At 36.6% G+C, this 21,453-nt stretch overlaps 2 long non-coding RNA genes across 18 annotated transcripts in view; one reads left to right on the top strand and one right to left on the bottom strand.

Moving 5' to 3' along the window:
* The window catches only part of LOC130156614 (uncharacterized), a 64,534-nt gene that overhangs the window by 9,292 nt on the left and 33,789 nt on the right, over positions 1-21,453 (top strand). For all 16 annotated transcript variants that reach the window (XR_008824508.1, XR_008824504.1, XR_008824503.1 and 13 more), the window contains exon 2: positions 21,213-21,326. This is a non-coding gene — a long non-coding RNA (uncharacterized LOC130156614). The remainder of the gene's footprint in view (positions 1-21,212; positions 21,327-21,453) is intronic.
* Positions 1-21,453, bottom strand: part of LOC130156615 (uncharacterized) — a 229,099-nt gene that overhangs the window by 202,065 nt on the left and 5,581 nt on the right. The window lies entirely within an intron of this gene.

Here is a 21,453-nt window from a genome sequence, read left to right as displayed (position 1 = left end):
TTCAGAAAGACCATTACAGATTTTGTGCTGTTTCCAAAATGCCCACCACGGGCGTTTCCTGCACTGTGGGCGAGGAACCCGTTTTCCCCACGCATTCTACGCTGCAGGACTGACTGCTGCTTCAGGTGCGGACCCAGCATTTCAGGTCCATAACTTTCCCACTGCATGATACACGTACTAAAATGCACTCTGTATAACCACAGTATAAACCTTACTGGAAGTAAAAGACTGTCCAGTACAGGTTTTCTGCACTTTGTGAATCTAGAACACCTAACTATGCCTCAAAAAAAAAAAAATAGTAGAAATTGATTTAGACATTTTAAAAGCTTTAAACAACTGACTTCCCCCACATTCTTTCCTCACTAAGCGATGCTGTGAAACGTTTGTTAAGCTGAAGCAAAAGAGGAAAAGGATTGGTTTAAAAGAGGTAAATAATGACAGGTAGTTCTTATGGAGAACCTTACTAGTCAGAACTGCCTGGCAAAATAACCCAGGATAACACCTCTTCCAGGTACAGCATTACTTCAAGGTGAGACTGGCATAAAAAGAGGTCTGATGAGGGATTTAGGGATTACATTTAGGGAACTTCTATGGTAGAGATGTGTTTGGATCGGGACTAAATAATTTATTTTACTGGATTGTCTTGAAAAGCAGCCTGCAGTATACCGTGTCTTTCTAAAAGACTATTTTGTTATTTCCCTATGACATCTAAATATAAAATAATTTAGCTCATCTTCATTACCTAGATAGTTTTAAAGGGTTCAGTTTTGGAAGAGTTTTTTCTTTAAAACAAAACGTGGAACTTGCTATACTAGTTTATTATTATATATAGGAGTAGGCACATATCAGGGGATAAATATATTCTGGAAAGTGCCCTGAAACAGTTTCCTTATGTTCTTTGAATTCACTTGTAACATTCTGACTACAAGAGAACAAAGAAAAGAAAAAAAATATGAAAATTTGTTTATTGCATGACAGACTATTTCTAGAGCTGGGCAGCTTTATCTCAGATCAGAGAGTGCTCCTGTTCACAGTGCAGCTGCTAACAACTCATCAACACTCGTTGTTTAAGAGTAGGGTTACAATTAGAAGTCAAAACTTTAAAGCAACCTCAAATGTTATTATTGTAGTAAGCTATGCAACTGGATTTGATTTCTGGCCAAACTGTATCCCTTTGCTCCTGACACTGTTTACAAGACATATTTAGTGCAGGTGGTACTCTCCTTAATTCCACTACAGGTCAAGTGTACTTGTCATAATTGTATTTTTTGCACAGCTGAGAATTCAACTACTTCTGTAGACTGAAAGCAGACATTGTTTCTGTGAAGGAAACATATAGCACTGAAGATCTGGACTTGAAATAAATGGAATGAAGTAATTTTTTCACACTGTTTTCTCCTACTAGCTCATCAAGATCATCACTTTTGAGGTATCTGTGTATAAGCAGCCATTTGCGTACTTACACTTACAGAACTTCAAAATCCTTTGTCTGGAAAAGTGGTTTTGTCTGTCCTGCTTTAGGTGGCTACTATGAATCGTTTTCAGGACTGCAATCTGAGATGAAGTTCTTGTAATGTTTATGTATGACTGACTTTACAATGATTTGCAAGTATAAAATTGAATAAAATGAAATTAGTCAAGTTTCTAATTTAAGCAGAGAAAAAAATAGATAACCAAAATTACAAATTCATTTAGTCTTCTGCTGTTTTGTAACAGCAAAACCAGGTATTTCAAAGAGAACTCATAAAGCTTACTCTGCAAATACAGTCCCTCCTACATGCAATAAGGGTGGCTAAAATACAGGAAATTGTCCATTGATCCTGCTTTATCTGTGAATACATATTTCCCTCATCCTCTAACTTACAATCATTCCTAATGCCTTTACTACACATTTTACCTGAAGAAAGGAAATTAAAACAAACCATCTTTGAATCGTGCTTGGATTTAAAGTACTTTTCCATGTCAGTTGAAAAAACCCATGACAAAAAAGCCCAGCAGCTCTCTCCTCCTATAATTCTTATATAATAGTTTGGTCTTGTATAACACTTGAAAATCAGTTCTCTTCCAGTAAACAACTTCCTAATATATCATAGACATGGAAGGGAATAAATCCTTCCTTCCAGATCCTGTCTACCATCAACATCAGAGCTCAGGTGTGCTCCAGAGCATCAGTTCATAAAACTCTAAAGCTAGAAACAGATTCCCCTTGTGAAATCCATTCGCTGGTGAGCTGCATCTTACCTATCTCTTCTGCTTCCATCCAACCTGCTTCTTTTAACCATTCTGCCCTGAATAACTGTATTCCTCCGCAAAGAGTTGTGTAAGGTGTACAGATGTAAAAATGTGAACAGTTGCCATAAATATGAGAAGTTTTTCTAGATAGGATAAGATTTTTCTTAATTTTACTTGAAAGCATAAATACAAGTTAAATAGTGCCTTTTTGTGGGGCAGACCATTTTCAAAGAGACATAAATATTTTTTACTAAATTCACACAAAGATTAGGACTTTAAGTCTGCATTTGCATTATTACTGGAAACTTCAAATAAACAACTAGCTTGCAACCTGATACAGTCTCTTTCATAATTTTCCTTTATGGAAAATTAGAGACATGTTTCCTGAAAACACAAAATAGTACGGTAAAGCAAGAATTGTCTCATGAAATTTCAGTAAATCAAAATATGGGGCACTGTTACTTCAATCTATGCTATTAATCTGACATTTTGTTTCTAAATCCAAGCTTCTTCTTTCCTCACCTCGTTGATGACTCAGGTAATTTTTTTTTTAGTTGTGTTTGTCTATTGAGTTTTACTTGTTTATTTTATGGTAATAACCACATTTCAATTCTACAAAACAAATCCTTAAAAAAAAAAAAAAGAGGAAAAAAAGATCCCTCTAACCAATATCCTCTGCCAGTTTTGTACTTATATTCAGGGAATAAAGCTTATATAACTTCATTTACAGAGTCATTTATCATAACTATTCTATCAGTACCAGTACTCTAGCTTAATTTCAGGCTCAGTGGTAAAATCTAGGTAACTTAACTAAGAACATTTTCATGGAAAAAAAAATTAAAATCTATTGGTCACATTAATGAAGGAAATGAAACCTGCATTACTTAAAAAGCTGATAAAGTTCATGTCCCTTTCAAAGAGGAATTAGAAAGGGTTTTTGCTGAAAGACGGGCTAAAATTTGTACAAAACAAATTCCTGAACTTTAAAGAAAAAAAAAAAAAGGTCAAAGTAAACATGGACTAATGCTGAATGTGTATCAAGTTCATTAATGTATTTCTTGGTTGCATAATGGTTTGGGTTGGTTCCCCAAGCGACATGCCAATGCACCTGTACCCGTGCAGGTTGTTTTGCAGCAACTAGCAGGACAGATCACATTTAGCATCGTCCCAGCGGACTTCAATGAGTTAGGAATCCACTGTATGTTTCCAACACACTCCTGGTGGAAGGAGACTGATGCCTTGCCTACACCTTGAGAACATCAAGACATTGAAATCACCAGTGTGACTTGGCTGAATCCACAAATGTTTTATGAAGACCTAACTCTGTTCTCTTCTCTTGCGATGCCTCTCTGCTGGGTAACGTACTATGTGGTGCCTATGTCATGTCCTTTTCTTCCCCTCTTTGGGATTTACACAGACCAGACAGCAATGATTTCCTGCTGGATGCCCTCAGGATTCACTGCATATTTTGGACATTGCCAGTGGAGAGCAGACAGTCAAGAAAATTCAAGACTTCTATGGGGAAGGGGGTTGTGGCCTTTGGCTACAAGATCTTAATGAGCTTTCCGCTCCTTTTTTCCTTAGCTTTCTACAACAGGAGGTGGGAAGCATAATGAAGGCTAGAATTGTGCATCCCTCCTTGCCAAAGATTTGTCATCCAGTATTTTTAAATTTAGAAACTTGGCTGGCATTTCTTCTACTGCACAAATATAAAGTAAGTGAGGTTAACATAGCATGAAAGAGAAATGTGGGGGAGACCTACTTCTCAATTGTTCTGTTTGAAAACTCATACTTTATTCCATGACAAGCAGTAAGATTCACTGAAAAAGGCATTCTGCATTGAAAGATATTGGGCATTCTTCATTATATGAGAATATTTCTGAATGAAGACTTTCTGTATTGCTTTTTATTTCCTTAAGAAGGCCTCAGACTGTACCAGCTGTCAAAACATATTTACAGTCTTTCCACTGCTGTAAGCCCACTGTAGTGGAATTTGTTTAAGGGTCAAAGATAACATAACTGAAGAGTTTTTGTTTTGGTTTGTTTTTTAAGACACAAGAAGATAGCCATGCATTTTCTGCAAACATAGCTATGCATATATCTGGCCCATTATATAAACATTTGTTAAACCAATTTACAGATACAACTTTTCTGAGTGACTGCTAACCATTTGGTAAACTTTTTTTTTTCTTTTTAAATTTAGTGCTACATTCTGCAGCTTGCTTTTGACTTACCTGCTTTGTTGTCTACAGCCTTTTTTTCCATTTTTTTCCCTCTTAAGATGCTAGTTGAGCCACAAAAGCAAACCCTGTATCTGAAACTGTACTTGCCAAGTTGTTTTTACTTTTACTTATTTAAATTGGGGAAAAAATAAAAATAAACATTTTGGATCAGATTATACATCCATATCTAAGCCAGGAGCTAAGATGAGGTCAGATCAAACTTACCTAAAAGCAAATAAGCAATTACTGAATAACCAATAGAGCATATTTATCACTTGAATCCGTTGCTCAAAATTTGATAGTTAATATATTTTCTGAAATTGCTATTTGGAGGATCCAACCCACCCCCCCACCCCCCCCACCCCCATCCTCCAGGAAAGACATCTGGCTAGCACTGAATGGAGTTTAGTGTTTGAACATCCCATCTGGTTTCATCATGTTAACACATGATTCCAAGTCATTCATGAAGTATGAACAATGGATATTGTATTCCATATAGTGCCATGTGGATTTAATTTTTAAGAGATGGTGGTACGGTAGACCTCAACCTTTTAGTTAAAAGTCAAAACATCTCATGTACTGAAACTTATTTCCCATAGCCTCACAAAAGTCTCACATTTTATCCTACTCTAAGAACGACAAGCAATGTCCCTCTTATACAGCACCATTCCTAATCTTACCTATCATAATACCTATCTTGATAAATCAAGAACACTTTTCCTAAACATGGCAGTGAAAAACAACATTAAGACAGATTTTTTCATGAGAATACTCATTATTTTAATCCTCAAATTACTACCAGATTGCTTAAAAATAAATGCAGAAGTTTGCTATGAGGCAAGTGGAAGCTGGGCACCTTTGCCTTCCAGAACTGGTAACTGCCTTTCACTGAGATTAACAAAATCCACAAAGTCTGTCTTGAAAACAAACTGTGAGCAAGCATTTTCTGCAATAGACCAGCACTAATCTGTCTCAGTGATGCTGAAGGAATGTCTCATTTCTTTCTATCATGTAGAATAAAAATTCAAATTTCAGTTAATAACACTTCTTATTCAAACACTTTTCATATTTATTTCTTCATAAGAATGATTGACCCATTGTCCTGTAACACAGGTATTTTCTGTATTTATTAAGGGATCCCTACTAGAAGCAAATATTCAGTAATTGGCTTGCTATGAGAAGTTAATAAAACTGATCTCAGGCTGAAAAGGAATCATAGAAATTTAAAACATAAGGTATTCAAGTATTTGCTAGCTGTCCTTTAAGCCACCTACTATAATTAGATTGCTTCATTTGAGCACTTGGGAAAGTGAATGGATTTTATCTGCTAGAGCAAGAAGATGTGGAAGTAAATATGGAGATTTGGGAGAGAAACATCTTTTTAGTGGAATGAAGCAGGGCAAACATGCTTTAAAATATACATGATGTGTGTGATCATATAATTTTTAAATCAGATTGCTGAATGTCAGCTCACATTTTATTTTTGGAATTAAATTTCTAAAAGATCTGACTTCACATCAGAAATCCTTGGAACTGGACCAGGAAGAAAGACTAGTTATCGTCAAAACTGTGAAGCCAGAATCAAGAACTGTGTAACAAGACATAGATTTGGCTGACAAGAAAAGAAAAAGAATTCTGTGAAGACTAACAAAGGAGATTAAATTACACAATCCAACTTTTTTTTTAAATTACCACACAGGTCACAGGGTGAAGTCAGTCACAGTGGACGAGAAAAGTGGGTTACATGAAATCAGGATTTTCACACCAACACTTAAACCAAAAGTATTTTAGAGGCTACTGATAACACTTAAAAGACCACTTTGCATTATCTGGAAAATTTGTTTACCTGCTGTGTTGTTTCAGTTGACAAAAAAAATCTATCTAGAGGATCAGGACTACTGTATTTGGAAACAGAGGGGGCAAAGGAGGAAGAAATGTGCTCCAGTTTATGGAAGGAGAGTTCCTTGTAGGAGAAACTGGATAAGTCCACAGGAAAGCTAGGTTGAAGGTTAGCTGTATCAGTTCAAGATTTCATTTAAAACTATGGAGATCATATAGACTGTTAAACCAGTGGATTATAAGAATTCAGTATTCTCACCACTAGCTGATAACAGCAGGGAAGCTATTGAAGTACTTAATTCATGGTAAGAACTGCAAAATGCAAGACTGGAATACAGATAATCAAACTTTGTTGTTTTTAATATAGTGTCCTACTATTCCTATCATCTCTAGTGATTAAGTCATTACTATATTAGTGATTATGTTCATTGATGGCTACCTTGGCTTTACAGAACAAAGTGAGAATTGTTTGTTTCATTTAGCAATTATATCTATCAACTCTTTTCAAGTAATTCTGGTTGAGTACCTACTCAGCACAGATTTATGCAAGCTATAACAGACGGCCTGTGTCAGAAAGTCTTCAAAGACTACTCGTCTAATTCAAGTACTCTGTCTAGAAGGGCATTGCTTTTGGGTGCTCAAAACCTATTCATTCAGTTGCTTACGCTGGCAGGCAGTCTCCAAAATACACAATACTTTTATGTGTGTAATTACTAATACAGAAAATGGTAGGTACCTCCCTCCATCTTACATAACACCTGAATTACTACAAGCCCTTGCCATGCACTAAACAGAAAAAGGAGACACTCCTAAACTGAGTCTGCCTGAAAGCACTTTTAAAAGATTTTAGTTTTCTGTGGCCTTAAGGCATGAAAAGCTTGCAAGATACTTGCTTAAAAAACCTAAAGAAATCCTGTCTTCTAGAATTTAGGCAGTTCGTTAAATCTTGTTGGTTCCTTATAAACATTTTGTACAACTTTACTTTTTATAGTGGAAATGTTTGATTTCTCAGACAAGTTCTAGAGTTATAGTTGTTTCTGCTCATGATTGGTTTCACTTCAGGTGTAGCAAGAGTTTCCAAAGGAGATAGAATTCAATGAAATACTTTACTGCAAATTAGACCATACTGGCCCAGCTAGACAACACAAACTTGGTGCCAAGTGATTCTCTACAAGATTAGCAATATGTCCATTCAAAATTTCAGTGACAGAGTGCCTGATAGAACTCTTGTTACTACATCAGTTGTTCTCTTATTTGTGAAAAAAATGTGGGATATTAATTAATGGTAATTCTTTAATTCTTGAATGGAGTAAGGAATATTTTCTAGAAGTTAGTATTCAATTATCTTGCTCTTACATATGATGTGCAACATTATAAAAAATAAATGCCTTCACAATTTTATTCTGGAGGGGGGAAGAGCATCTCATCAGTTTAAGTCTCACCACTTAGTAAAGAGTAGCTTTATTGAATGTATCTACTGTTGCTGGCTATCTACGTAGAGCTACCAACATTAACTGAAACTAATGGGCAGTCCTAAAATGCAGTCTTGCAAGGGCAGCCTGAGTTCCAACTTAGATTTGATTATTTTTAACTCATGACTAGCCTTATGAAGGCTCTAAGTGCATTATGATCCAAATAATTAAATTCAAATTTAAATCTTTTCTCCCTTCACTAATGTAACTAAGATATTTGTGCACTGCAGTAATTTGAAATCTCAGTCTCTTCCTCTTGCTAATACAATCTTGTTCTCCACATATAAATGGCAAGCTGCCAATTAGGGAAGTACACATGCTGCAATGCAAAGGAAAATAAGTAGATATGTCTGTATGTATTAACTACCAGTCAGTATTGTGTAGTGCAGCTGGAGTGAAAAACACTCCAAAAAAAGTTAACGACAACTCCAGTCTTTATTATTATCAGTGACAGCTTTTGCAAGCTAGAGTTACATTCCTCACTGCATCTTATTTCTTAAGTCTTACTTTGTTTTTCTTCTTTCACTGGTTCAAACCCTTGAAAATAAAGTTCTGTCAAAGCTATTAAAACAACAACAAAACATTATAACAAGGCTATTCATCAAAGTATAGAACAACAGAATTCTCTTCATTCATTCCATTACCTCTATGGGTGAGCCTTTTAGTTGCTTTTAGCCACAGGTAGAACAATTCCAACACAGACGCTAGATTTTCATTAAAATATCTAATGAACAAAACTTACTAGGATTGATTGAAACATTTTTATAAAGCTTCCTTTTCTCCTTGAGGGAAGGAAAGAGCAAGTTACTGGTGAAGCCAGCAGGAGACCCAGGTTCCTCTGGGTTCCTGTTCCAGATTCAGAGGGATGTGATATGAGAAACTCCTCTTCGCTTATTCCTTAACTGCCAGACTGTGGGAAGGTATATTAAGATTATTTCCCTTTACTTATTCCACTACAAAACAAAGCAAATCGAGAGTACTTTGGACACTGCTACACAGTAACAAAGAAATTTAGGCAATTCCATATGGTATATCATACACACAGTTTTATATCACTCTCAAAACCTGGCAGTAGTAATCCAGATCAGGATACTGATGATAACACGTGAAGCTAAACAAACTAAAACCCTTGTATGTTCTCACTATCTGTATTTTCTGTCCAGGTACTGTATCTTGACTACCTACAAGGTCACCATGTTTGCTTAGCCTGCTAAAATAAAAAGAATAACCATAATTATATTTTATTTATCATCCTTTCTAGTCAAGAACGGGAGACTTAGCATAACTACATGTTGTGGACTCTAATCTCCTCGTGTCTGTTGCATCCTCTCCTCATGAAATGCTTGGCATCTTCTTGTGCCACACTACTCAGCATAAGCTGCTTTACTGTAATTCATAGACCACTTATGTACAGGACCATTGCCATTTTTCATTTGCAAAAGCAACTATATGAAGTGATAGAACTTTCAAAAATGGAAAAAAGGTGTCCTACTTTTAACTTAACAGAAAGTGGCATTTCATCTTATAGCCTTGCCATTGTACTTGTTAGTAATGGGATGCGACGTGTCATGTAGGTTGAAGTAAATTTGTTTCCTCAAGGATCAAGTGCCATTTCTCACCAAAAACATAAGATTTCACTTCATGTCTGACTCGTAATTCACAAGTAGCGCATTCTTTGAATATAAGCTTTTCTGTCAAGCTGGAAGATGGAGATTCATCAAGTTAAACTTCATGTGGAGTTGTACTATTTTTAAAGAAAACTCCTTCAGAAAACACTTCTAAGAATTAAAAGGGAATTTATAGTTAAAAACAGACACATTGACTCCGAAATAGCTGTTTCCTATCCAGCAGCAAATTGACTGCTTTAGACAGATCTTTTCATTCTTCCTAAATTCCACTGAAATTTAATATAGAACAGAACTAGTTTTGAACTCAAAGTTTTGTGGTCTGGAAAAAGTGAGGTTTTTTGCTTACCTGTGGTCATAAAATATTTATCAGTTTGCCAGTTTTTTTTTTTTTTTAAAAAAAAAAAAGAGCAATGAATGGTATACAGTGATTCATTTCTCTATGTGAAGGACTTTATATAAATTAGCAATCTAGCATTCAGTGGTCACATGTATTCAACATATTGAGTCATATTACTTTATCTCACCTTCATAAAGCATAACAACAACGTGGCCTCCCACTAAGTTATTTAGTGTTTGGTGTAATGGGCCAGAAGTATTTCAAAGTTGCTTGACATAATTAACCATCCAAGACAGAACTACAAGCACAATTTGTGGGGAACTTTTGCAAGAAATCCCAAGTGCAACAGTACCTACTGCATAATTTCTACTAAAAAGCTTTTAGTCCATTTTGGACAAGTGCAACTACTTACATCAAATATCCAGTAACACCATTTAATAAAACATATAAATACCCTAACCAGTTCTCTATTTAAAATATTTTTTTTTTCCTGCCAGATTCTACCACCACATAATAGGCGACACCTAGAACAAATCAGACAAGACTAAGGTCTTCTCAGCCTCCAATTATGACCAGAACTAAGCAAACATGTAGTTGATAAAGGGCACTCAATAACCTTTTCCTAGGCCTTTGAAACCTTCATCATCATGTTATAGATAACAAGGCTTAAGAAGTGCTACCCTTGTTGAAAAGCATCTTCAACAAGTACCAAAATTATGGCAGGTTGCCATTTTCCAAGTCATGGAACTGTACTGTTTGGATGTCAGGCATTCCAGGGAACTTCTCACAGAGCAACCCCCCTGGTTTCACAGGAATTCAGCAGAATCATCTAACTATAACCACAGCTTCACCTCTGTTTTAAATCTTTTGAGGGGGCTAGGTATACACTTGAAAAAGAGAAGAAAAATAAGGGGGGAGGGGGAGATGCTTGAGGCTATCTGTAAAGATTGATCTGTTTGAGGTGTGGAATGAAGAAAACATTCTAGTAAGTACAAAACGTATATGTAATTCTGAGCTACCTTAATTTTTGAGACAAACCCCTTAAGATATTTCTCACTATTGATTATGTACTAGATCTGCTTTTATTGGTTTTTAACACCAGAAAGTTGCTTCAAAAAATAAAAAAAATGCTGGTTGTTCATTAGAGTATCACAAAAAAAGAATATTGTCCAACAAAAGATACAATTATTTCTTTACAAAGACAAACCCCATTAAAAGAGTGGTATGCAAATTTTTAACAAATATATGTCTTCCCCTATCAAGTGCAAGCCAAGCATATGGCACTGTGTTTGGGAATAAAAGGTGATTAACTGAAAATTTCCCCTCGGCTCAAATTTGATTTGATGGGTTAGATACCTCCAGATTAAGAAAACAACAACAAACAAACAAACCAAAAAAGAGAAATTTGTAATACTTGGATACACTTTACTTTTTATATACTTGAAATCTTCCTGGTAATTTAGGTTGTTGATTTTTTTTAATGACATGCATTTTTATAGAAGGTTCTATATGCATTTTAAGGCAGAAGGTTTAGTAAATGAATTTTAAAGAAAGAATCACTAAAGAGATATATAATTACACATTTAAGAGGAAAAATGCTATTAAGAATCAATCAAAGTAACAAAAGGAACAAAGAGCAGGTCTCAGTCCATCAAGTACTACCTGTGTTTGCAGAGAACAACTTTGTCTAGAAGTGCGCAAACCACCAAGTCATAGCACTGCTGCAGTGTCAGAACTCTCATGAGGTACAATGTTTTTGCTAGATACAGAATTATCTAAACTTTTTTTTTTTTTTTTTTTTTAGTTAAAAGAACTAAAATGACCTATTAAAACCTCTTCAATGAGCCAATGTCACTACAGCAGACTATAGTATCTGCAGCAGCAGTAACATTTCCCAGGGCATGTGCTGTTCTGCCACCATTATCAGAGCAGCTTGTGATACAGGAACAGAACCAAAGGCCAAATTATTTCAACCAACCCAAACTCAGTTTACAACAACATATGCTCCCATGAGTTTTTGTTCCTCTCCCAGCTACAACCTTATTGCAGGTGATAAGCAGATTCAAGTTCTGAAAGTGAAACAAGATGGAGAAAGAACACAGAAAAGTATTTCATCTCCCACTTTGAAGGCATGGAGCATTTACATGGCAATGTCTATATATGCTAATTTAATTAGTAAAATGAAGGTATTATATACCATACCACTCAAAACCAAGACTCACTGCATGCACCAGGATATCATGTGACATACTGTGAAGGAAATTATTTAACAAAAATTTCTTCTTGAATGTTATGATTTATGTACTCATGAAACAAGTTCACCATATCGCTCCCACTTCCTACACTAACTTTACTCAAGGAAAAAGTACTGTGCAGAGCTTAGCAAAAATTGTAAAAGTCTGTGGTTTCCTTATTTAACAAAACTCCCTTCCTATATCATAAATGAAGGCTTCTGCTACACATATGTCAAGTATACAAGCTAATAAAAGATGAGAAATTTCAAGAAAGAAGAAAGTGCTTACAAAAGAGACTAGAACTTTCTGTTTGTGACAATGGAAAATTATCCCCATTCAGGAAAAAAAAAAAGAGCAGTGGAAGGGGAAAGTATCCTTGACCTTTATTTTGACTCCCCTAGATGCTTTACTATAAAAAACAAAAAAACCAAACAAAAAGCACTTATTTAACTGTTCACATTATATTTAGGTTACCTGGGAGAAATCAGGCTTCGGCAAAGAAGCAGCTCAAGGCAGTTATACAAACGTTCATGTGAACATTTAAGCAAACAAAACTCCAGTTTCATCATCACATATTTCCATCTCTTGGGTTTTTTAAAAAAATACAGGTAGTTGTGTTTAAAGGAGTAAGAACATCGTACACATTGATTTGATGAGTCTGAGCTTAAACTAGGACATCAAGAAATAATAGCAGCAGCAGGTATTCCCTTACTCCTCCGCTGCCAAAAAAGGTGTAATTCCTTACTACACCTTGTTACATCCTACTCTGATTGACAGTGGTACATGTCAGTTTGAGTCTTTGAGGGTTGAAATGGGTACTGCAAGAAATTTTACTTTTGTTTTCAAATTATTGTTGTATGTAAAGCAAAAGTCTTCCCTTCCAGAAGCAGCATTCGGTGTATTGCTGTTTCTCTTTTTTTGACACTACTACTGACTGTCATGGTAGAGGGCACACAGTGGACTCGCAGGGCATTGCCCCTCTTTCTGAACCCCTTGCTAGGATATACGATAGAGAAAGACTTCAGAGAGACAGGATTCTTCTCCACTCTATAGCATCAGCCAGCTCTTTCTGCTAAAATAAATGCAGCAATAAGTGCCTGCCACTTTACAGAAAATAGTATTTTTTCCAAAATCTTTTAATGTTAGCAGGTATCTTCTGTTCCATATTTTACAGACACAAAACCAAAAGTTTAAAGTACTTTTTAAACTGAGTGTCTAAAGTGAACACCTTTGAAAATTAAATGTCTGAGCTCACATATCCCATTGGCAATCCATAGTTTTTATTACCTGCTGGTAGCCCAGAACATTTTCTTTTTCGCTGCTTACTGGCAGCCTGGAGTGCTCTTGCATGCAGTAGGGTGAACTTTCTAAAAGCTGGGCAATATTAGTCATGGTAAAAGCAATATTTCAGGCAAATTCTTTAAGTCATAACCCACCTGCATGCATCTACTTTCACACATTCACAGTAATTTGCAATGTTTTCACCTATACAATCATTATTTCATTTTAAAGGATGGTATGGGAATATCGTCTTTAAATTCTGTGGCAAAATTAGAGTATTGTTTAAAAGAAATAAGCAGAGCTTCCCAGCTTCTGTGAATTAAAGGGATTTGCAAAAGACTTCCTACCCTAACGTGAAGCACTATAAAAATAAACCCTTAGAATACTTAAATAATATTCTAGAATGTAATTAGAAACTTTAATAGTTGAAGTTTAATGGAAAAGCATTCTCCTTCACTTTAGTTTGGTTTCTTATAAAGAGCCTACAGCTGAATCAGAAATAACTTCTATTTGCCTATGAGTAAATTAGACATATCAAAGATATTTTAAAATGGTGGAAAAGGAATGCATCAGGTCCAATCACAAACACCCACACAGGAAGATATGCTCAAAGTAATTAAAAACCCTAGAGGAAAAAAAGAAAGTTTGTGTTAAAAGGCGTGGTATAATTGGGGTACCTACAGCTATATTGAACCTTTTAACTTTAACAGAGTGGACTCTGGAAACCCTATAAAACACAGCTTTCCTTTTTTTGGAAAGAGGCACAAGGTGATAGATACTTCCAATACCACACAAAATAAACAGGAAATCTAGATAATATCCTGCAAGCTGCTAGTTATCAAGACAATTTCACTTGGAAACTACGTACCTGTAAGGTTTAAGATAACAGAATTCTACCAATATTCAGTCCTGTTAGGAATGTAGTTTTTCATCCTAGTGTCTCTTAGGTTAAACTAGGTCTGTATAGGTAAAATGCATGTCAAAAGTGAAAATTCTCACTGGGATGTACAACTGAAGATGCTCAAGTTGTTTATTAAGAAGTCTTGTATATTGTTTTCTTTTTAATCAGAGATTTAGGATTAGAAATTTCTGTTATGTATAGTATATACACAATTGATTTTCAAGACTCCCAAATAAATCAAAAATTCACATACTTGTCCTCAGAGCTTTGCTGCGTAATGGAACTTTTTTTGTGGTAAAGAAAATGCACCTTGTCCACAATAAAGTCCCCTCAGGAATTGACTAGTTATTACAGTTCTGAGATAGGGGGGAAAAAAAACACTCGACATAATACCTTATAGTTAACCTGAAAGCACATCTTCAACAGTTGTCTTTTTGACTTTTTCCTATTATAATAGCCATTTGAAGTGACATCTGAGAAATTTATTTGCACTAAGAACCCAAGCACTTGTGTCATGTAGTACCATGTTCCACAGGCTGTCTCATTTAAAAGCTGTAAGTCTAGCCGGATAGTGGCATGTATGATTCCAGGTGACAGAACTCAGTACTTAGTGGGGGAGGAAATGCATTCAGAAAATAGCAAAAGTCCAGCTATGAACTAAGGAAACATAATCTGATTGAGTTGAATGGAAAAAGCCTATGCTTAAAGTTAGGTACCCTGTGCTCAAATCTCTCATTTAATCCGTCACCCATAAAAGAATATCTGTCAGTAAATGTTTTAACCTGACAAAGTATTCTAAATACTGTGTCTCCTCTTTGGATGTAGCCTGTTGCTTTCATTGTATTAGCTACATTCAGTGGAAAAATTAAACAAAGTTATGAGATACAATGTTGGGACGTCTTTGAATTTACTGATTCCTCCCAAAATGTCTTATGGACAGACCATTTATTATTCATCGCCATGCTCCTGCACAGCAATGTCTGTTAGTCTTCTAGAATGTACAGAAAAGGAAAACCATTAGCTTTACAAACAGGCTTGTTTGGGCCTATCTTGTAATTTTTAGTAGATGAGCTGTTGGGTTTTCTACAGGGGAAAAGAAATTAATTCTTATAGTTAACTGTAACTTGAGCAGCTAAAGTAGGAATTTACTGTCCAGTGTATCTAAGAATCAGTGAAACAAATTCACTTTTCTTCCCTTTTCAAGGTCAGCACTAAGATGACATACAGTCTGTATTACACAGTTCTATCATATAGTGAACATGCCAAACAATGAACCCGTAATTCAACAACCTGACATAAGGTCCAGCGCAAACACGGTGTTAAATGTGCTTTCCAGTGCTTCTGAATATTGCATTCAGTCACTGCTCCCTTGGAAAACAACTGCCCCCCCCCAACCACACACACAGAAACCTCCTCCTTTTCCTCCCCTTCAACCTCCCCCTCGCAACATAACCCAAACCCCAAAGTCCTAAGTACAGCAGGCAAGGGCAAGGGGGATTTTTTTGTCATTGCAACGTGGAGTTACTGCAGTGACCTTAACAGCTCAGTGAAATAAATAGCACTGTTCTGGTTTTACACCGGTACAGAAGAGATGAGGATCTAACTCCCCTTTTGTTGTTTAACTGATTTTAACAAGAGGAACTGGGGGGGGGGGGGGGGGGGGGGGGGGGGGGGAAGGGTTTCCAACTACTTTCTGAAAAAGTATCTCCTGAAGGGAAAATACAGTCTTCAAAAAGGAAGAAAAGAAAAGCTTTTCCTTAAGTTTCTTTTCATTTCTTATCTTCCTAAAGTACATATATACAGTTTGTTCCAGGAAACGTCTGAAATGCCTTCTGGTAGCTTTTAAATAAACATGAAAATCTTTTGAGTTCAAAGAGTTTTAAATAATGATGGGGGGGGAAGAGTTCTTGAACTATAACACAGATGTAAACAAAGGTCAGGAATCACTCTTAATGACTAAAATGCACGATCATTACTTTCAGACTTTTAAGCCGCTATCACATAACTGAATTAGACTTTAGCAAAGCTCTAATGCGCTTTCACAGCAATCTTTTCCTGTACACTAAAACCAACAGACCTCGGCTACTTTTCTCAGCTAGGAGCTAATGTTTCTGGATACATGTTACTGTTGCAGTTTCATTTGTCAGTAAAGCCTTATTTACTTGCTTCCTGTTATTAATTATGGGAAACAGGATCTCTTCAAACTGTAGGAGAGGCTCTTTTAACTCCTGTCTAGACTTTTCAAGACAAAATATTGATGAGCCCTTTAATGTTTGTGCAGAGACACAAACTGAGCAAAAAACCCCTTCGTTACCTCATACAGCTTAGACTCCTTATCTTGCATTCACAAAAAAAAAAAAAAATCCTTTAAATCACTCGGGCTCACATCCTTATTGTTAGTCACTGAAGTAAGGTTTTCTTTCATAGTTGGATACTTTCTTCATCTGTCACACTGATTAATTAACAGCTCACAGTATGAGCCCAGAGCTTAAATAGCCTGCTGAAACGAGGAGGAGAGATCAACATTAATATTCCATAAAAAGCTGAAGAGGAAAAATGCTTTCTTTAATATGAAGGAATCTGTCTTCTAATAAAAAAAACCCAAGAACTAATTTCTGTTTGGTTACATTACACATAGAGATGAAAGCACACGGCCTATGAAGGAGGGTTACAGTGAAAGATTAGGACAAAAGTTGGAGAAGACTTTAAATGCTTTAAATCAAGCTCTTGGTTAGAAACAACCAGGTCTTGAACACCAGTGAAATAATTTTCATCATTGTTAAATCTGTTTATCAACTCACAAAAGATAAGTCTATAAGCACAGTACCATTGCCTGTACAGATGTATGTGAGGAAAAGGCATGCGATTGCATGAAGTGGAGAGCAGCTAAAACCTTAAACCTAAAGCCGTTTTTAGCCAAAACATTGTAGTTTCTCCCCCCCCCCACACACACCCCTTTCCCAAACTGTTACAGTCCAGCAATTATTTCAAGAGGTTGACTTTCAAAAGCTACAAGCTCTTCCCCCTTTTTAAGCCCCTACAGTACTGCTGAGTGGACAAAAATTACAGATGCAAGAAAAGCTGACAAATGAGTGCAAGGCCCCTCCTCTCCAGTGCCTCGACAGTCGGAGCTCCTGCCAAAACATGCCTGAGAGCTACTGAGGAGACAAAGACACAAAGATTCCATTTTCTCAGGGAAAGTAGATTTCATGTAGAAACTACCCGGCCGGGAGAAGAATAGCATGCTGGCACGTGTGTTGTTTCAAAAGCAGAGCAGGAATGAATGTTTTAAGAAAAAAATGAAATCGAATTTGATTATTCAGTAATCTCAACAGATGCTGTTTAACACACAGCTCTTTTTAAACTGCAAAGTACTGGGGGGGGGGGGGAACAGGGGGGCTCCCGTAAAGCTGGAAAAACATTTTCAGTCATGGAGAACCTTCAGTCCAACATGATCCAAGCTAAGGGTTCACTGCTAGAGCTCTAAATCATCTCCTGATAATATTGTAGTGCACATACAACCCAAACAAAGTAAATCCAGCTTTTTTTCAGCTCAAATTTGTTTGAATGTGTTTACTATTAAAAGATTCTTCCCCCAAGGTGTCATTAATAAATTGCAATGAGTTTAAAACCCTGGCACCTAAGCACTTCCAAGTTTGCAAGCTTTTCATAGCAAGTTTACTACTTTTGGCTTGTTACAATGTCGTGACTGGCCCTCATCAGTGAGCTGGAACGGGTCTGTCCAAGAGCAGGGAGATCAGCAGTGAGGTGAATGCAGGCAAGCAGAGCAGGAAAAAAAAACCAAGAACATGATTTCTCTTTGAAACAAGTCAGAAAGTTGGGAAAAGGTTCAACTGATGGTGGGAAGATTTGGGACAATCCCAGTTTCTCATTAATTTAATAATAAAAAGGACATTTATAACAACAGTATATAAGATTAAAAATTATTGATTATTTTAAGTGTTATTCCAATCCATTTAGACCCAGTGGTGAAAGTCTGTTAAAAATAACACAACCTCCAGACTGAGAATATGGGAAGTAGAGGTGTAAAACACAGGCTTAGTCATCAGTAAGGTTTTCAAAATGCTCCCAGCTCTGATAATTACTGCTCACCAGCATGTAGCTGTCTTACAAACTCTGCTTATAAAAGCCTTTTTTTTTTTTTTTTTTTTTTTCTTGTATGTGAAGCTGCCTTTACCTATCTGGTAACAGAGCTACCTAAATTCAGCCAAAGTCTTCATTCTTTCAGCAGAAACACTTATGTTTTATAAACAGAACACAGAAAACATTACGCAATAAAAACCTGAAAATGTTATTAATGCCCTGAATTGACAGGTTTGGGATTGAGGATAAAACACAACTACTGAGAGCCCTCTACAAGAGAGCTGCCAGGGCCCCCTGCCCTGCAGAGACCCCGCAGGCAATGAGCCCGGCTCGCTCCCCTCGCCCTCGTGTGCCCCCTCCCTCGGCCCAGCCGCACACCACAGCATCCCCCCTGCCTACCCAGACTCAGGCCACAAGGACAAGGACGTGGCACGGATTCTCAGTCTGAACCCATGCGCTGCCTCACAGCCCTCGCTCTTCCCCGCTGTCTGCTCCTGAAGACAGGCTTAAGAAAAAAAGGGCAGTTAATCCTTTGACTAACTAATAAAACCACTTCAGATCATCAAAACCGAATCTTATACAGGGACTGGGATAGTCAAGAACAATATATGAAAAAAACAGAGATTGCGCTGAGAAACAACCCTTATTACATCTGAGGTGAAGGACAGGGAGCATAAGAACAAACCTTGAACATTACACGTTAGTTACAAGCTTACATTTATTTTTCATTAATGTTCACATCCCTTTGTCTGATCCCACTATCCTTCCACTTGCTAAGTCTAGGCATTTCCTAAGTCTTCATAGCCAGACAGTATCTAAATGCTTTTTGTTCTTTTTAATGCATTTTACCATCCATCACTCAAACCTTCCTCATCTCACATTGCTGCTGCCACAAAATCCTCTTATCTGCTCTGATAAAATGCCACCCTCCTCATACACAGCTATTCCCATTTGGTCTCTCTTCCCAACCAGACCAAACCACCATCACAATTTCATTTCATTAGTACAAAAAGATTCTAAATGTTGGGTCACTACATGTACTAGATGTGAAAAAGTCTGCATGTACCAGTTTAATCCTCTTACTGATACATTTCCCCTGCCCCCCCTTCAAATTCTCATAAAGGGGATCCCAACCTCTTCCTGAACTCCACTCGCAGAAAGCAGAACTGCTTCACATTAACACATAGCTCAAGAGTGATTTGATTGACTGATTTCCAGAAATACTGCAAGAGAAGATGACTTAGTTCTGGAAGGACTACTAACAGCAGAGCTATACTGAAAAGAAAAGAAGGACTGCAATTACTGACTAGGTGAGAGACAGAGAACAGAGAATGAAACAAGAAACAAGATTTATGAATAAGGAGTTATAAACATGCTTTCTCTTATGCAGCTGGTAAACTCATTCTTCAGACTACCATTACAAAGGAATCTTTTGAGAAAAAACAAGTCATATCAGATTGTAGAAACACTGCAGCAGTTGAAAAACATTATCACTTGGTTTCTTTTATATAGCAGCCTGTTCCCTCACTCAGCTAACACTATTCCTATTTGAATGCTTTTAAAGATTACTTGAAGATAAAATCCTAGAATTCTTTCAACCCATAAAAACCGTTGAAAGTCAAAAGGAAATCTTGCATCCTTGTCTAATGCCTGTCATTTCAACAGAGTTCATTTGAATGACTGCATGTCCAGGCAATATGTGGCACAGGGCTTGGAAAGAAAGGAGACTTATGTTTTACTTGGCATTAGTACAGCATAAGTCTTTAGCATAAAATTTATTAGCATTAATGGGCATTATGTAATTAAAGCATTGTGCTTTAATTCCCTGGGGGGCAGTGGGGGGTGGGGGGTGGTTCATGTCTTATAAAACAGACAAATAACAAATGTGAGATTTTTCAAAGCTATTTGAAGAATTCAAACTTGCATGTTCCTCCATTAATCGAAATGGAGAAGGTGTAGCTAAACAAGATGGATCCAAAATTCTCAAAATGTCTTCCATGAAACTGCATAAAAGTTAATACTACAGACCAGTCTTTTTAAGCATATGCTATATAATTACAGCATTTTGCAGACCACAAGCTCTTCAAAAAGTAATTAGACTTGAAAAGCATAGATCTGAAAATATTTCTTTTTAGATGTAATATACCATACTTACTTGATACTAGACTTATTTACATGAGTTCCATTTAATAAAGTAGCTTTAACAAGCAATTCAGGTATTTGTTACTCGAGCCCTGGCATTTTCAATCCATCATGCCAAGAATTTAGAAGGCTTTGGGAATCCCATCACTTAATCCACTGCACTTCAGGGACAGGGGATAGTCATTTATGTAGTTCTTTGGGTGCCTTTGAACATTACAAGCTAAGGTTGGGACAATTTTCAGAGCTGTTGAAAAATTGTGGGAACTTTGCAGATTTCATCAGGATTGGTGCATGTTACCAGTAAAGATCAGACTATTACCTAGGCCTGTATTTGAGCATTTAAATAGCATTATTTTTCTCTAAGACAGAAAATTGATTCAAAACTACACTGTGAAAAAAAAGACCAATGCACACAAAGTTTAGTATCTGTCTGCAGCACTGAAAAATAAGCGTAGAGCTTGTTTTCTGGCAAACTTTTGTTTTGTGTCTGAATAATCTAACAAGAACAGCAAACCAGAACAGCATGAAAAAAATTCCACAGACCTATGTATTTATGATTCTTAAATTACTGGAAATATAAGGCTTATTCACAGTATTGTGTCTCAGTTTAATATTCCAAATAATCTAATTTCATTCAGAGCTAACTTGAAGCACAGCATATTTTACCTGAAAATCATAATAAAAGAATTTGTACAAATAGTACAAAACCACTCAGACCTTTAGAGTGACACTAGTGATTTTTCCTTACGTAGTGTCAAGACCAATTATCAGCTGATCTATTGAGCTATCACCCAAAATCCTTTATTTCTTTGTCTTCTAGACAAATCACCACAGAGCTGCAGACCAGCAAATGAAGTGAACTGAGAGCAATTTGACCAACATCATCTGTGCCTGTTCCTCAGAAGTCGATGAAACATGTTATCGGGTCTCCAAGGTACATCCCAGAGATTAGTTGGTTGTGCCATACAATTAGTAAATGATTAAAACAAGCTGTTATCTTCGATTGTATTAAGATACTTGCAGCAGTAAGAGCTATTACATTCTACGGGAGAGTGTACCTT

The sequence above is a fragment of the Falco biarmicus genome, chromosome 11 (assembly GCF_023638135.1).
Source record: "Falco biarmicus isolate bFalBia1 chromosome 11, bFalBia1.pri, whole genome shotgun sequence".
In the NCBI taxonomy this organism is placed as follows: domain Eukaryota; kingdom Metazoa; phylum Chordata; class Aves; order Falconiformes; family Falconidae; genus Falco; species Falco biarmicus.
This window is presented reverse-complemented; position numbering and strand designations above follow the sequence as displayed.